Below are 2,335 nucleotides of genomic sequence, written 5' to 3'. Positions count from 1 at the left end.
ATATTGGGTAGCATCTATAAAAATTGTGGGCTAATAAAATCCAATATCAAATATCTTCTTAGCCATGTAAGGTGCTCCATGATGTCCAGTGGTGGGCCCGCTATGGCAATGCTCCAAAATTTCTCGGCTTTCCTTCCCAAATACACATCTCCTTATGATCCCATCCGCACAGCTTCAGAAAAGAATGGCTTGTCCCAAAAGTAGTATTTTATTTCTGAAAAGAATTTATTCTTTTGTTGACTGGTAAAATCTTTTGGGATATATTTGGTAGCTAAATAATTAGCTATATCCGCAAACCATGGCTCGTCCCCCGTAGTCACTAAAATGTACTCGTCCGGAAAGTCATCTCCAATTTTATCCTCTTCGAATGCTTCCAAATTCGGGTTTTCTAGTCTTGATAAGTGGTCGGCAGCTACATTCTCCATTCCCTTTTTATCGCGTATTTCAATGTCAAATTCTTGTAAAAGTAGAACCTAACGTATCAATCTTGTCTTTGCATCCTGCTTGGCAAACAAGTACTTAATAGAAAAGTGGTCAGTACAAACAGTGGTTTTAGATCAAATAAGATAAAGGTGGAATTTGTCAAAAGCATACACCACTGCTAGTAATTCCTTTTCAGTTGTGGTGTAATTTCATTGGGCCGGATTCAAAGTCTTGCTTACGTAATAAATGGGTTGAAAGTGCTTATCAACCCTTTGGCCAAGTACAGCTCCTAATGCAAAGTCGCTCGAATCACACATTATTTCAAAAGGTAGGTTCCAATTTGGGGCAATAAAGATCGGGGCATTAGTTAATTTTTCTTTCAGAAATTCAAAGGCCTCTAGACACTCTTTAGTGAAATTAAATGGTGCATCTTTTAAAAGTAAATGTGTCAGAGGTCTACTTATTTTAGAAAAATATTTTATGAAACGGCGGTAAAAAACCGCATAACCTAAAAAAACTCCTAATGCCCTTTATATTAGTTGGTGGAGGTAATTTAGCAATTGTATCTATTTTTTCCCGATCCACCTCAATCCCCGCTTTGGATACCTTGTGTCCCAAGACTATGCCCTCTTTAACCATAAAGTGATATTTTTCCCAATTGAGGACTTAATCGGTTTTTTCACATCTTGCAAGCATTAAATCAAGGTTAGAAAGACAATCATGGAAGGAAGATCCAAAAACAAAAAAATCGTCCATAAATACTTCCATGAATTTTTCCACCATGTCATGGAATATGGCCGTCATGCGCCTTTGAAATGTTTCAGGTGTATTGCATATGCCAAAGGGCATGCGACGATAGGCAAAAGTCCCACTCAGGCAAGTGAAATTAGTCTTTTCTTGGTCAATTGGGTCTATGGGTATTTGGAAGTAACCCGAAAATCCATCTAAGAAACAATAATAGCTACGGACGGACAATCTTTCAAGCATTTGATCAATAAAAGGTAAAGAAAAATGGTCTTTACGAGTGGCATCGTTTAGTTTTCGATAATTGATGCACACTCGCCAACCAGTTACTGTTCGGGTCGGAATAAGCTCATTCTTCTTGTTTGTTATGACCGGTATCCCTCCTTTCTTGGGCTTTGCTTGAACATGACTAACCCATGGACTGTCAGAAATAGAATAAATGATTCCCGCATCTAAAAGCTTGACTACTTCCCTCTTGATAACTTCTTGCATGTTCGGGTTCAATCTTCTTTGGTGTTGTACTACCGGCTTTGCTTCTTCTTCCAGGTTGATCTTGTCAGAGCAATAAGCGGGGCTTATTCCTTTGATATCGGTGATACTCCAAGAACTAGAAATCTTTCTCTTATGTAGGACATGGACTAATTCTTCTTTTTCAGATTGGGAGAGGTCAGAAGCTATTATAATAGGTTTTTGTTGATCATCTTCAAGGAATGCGTACTCCAAGTGATCTGGTAGCGATTTCAGCTCAATTTTCGTGTTATGCATGGTGACACATCGAGTCCATTGAAGGGACTCATCGATTCTTGGGAAGAATTTGCGATATCTATGGTTTCTTCATATGGACTCGACGAGTAGATCGGGGATACTCGGCAAGTAGGTTGCTCAATGGTTTTTATTAGTTCATTATAATCAGCTTCTTCTAGCAATCTCTTTATTTCCATTAGGACTCTCTTAGCATCAATTTCTTCATAAAAGGCGGTGGTCGACTTTTTTGGTTCTTCATTGTTCCATTCCTCCATTAATTAATCCAATATATCAATTGAAAATGTTGTGTCATCACTGTTCCTTGCATGCTTCATGGTTTGATCAACCCCGAAAGTGACTGATTCATCTCCCACCCGTAGAGTAAGTTTTGAATCTCGCATGTCAACTATGGTGCTTGCGGTGT

Source organism: Lactuca saligna, chromosome 3 (assembly GCF_052625555.1).
Source record: "Lactuca saligna cultivar CGN05327 chromosome 3, ASM5262555v1, whole genome shotgun sequence".
Classification (NCBI taxonomy): domain Eukaryota; kingdom Viridiplantae; phylum Streptophyta; class Magnoliopsida; order Asterales; family Asteraceae; genus Lactuca; species Lactuca saligna.
This window is presented reverse-complemented; position numbering follows the sequence as displayed.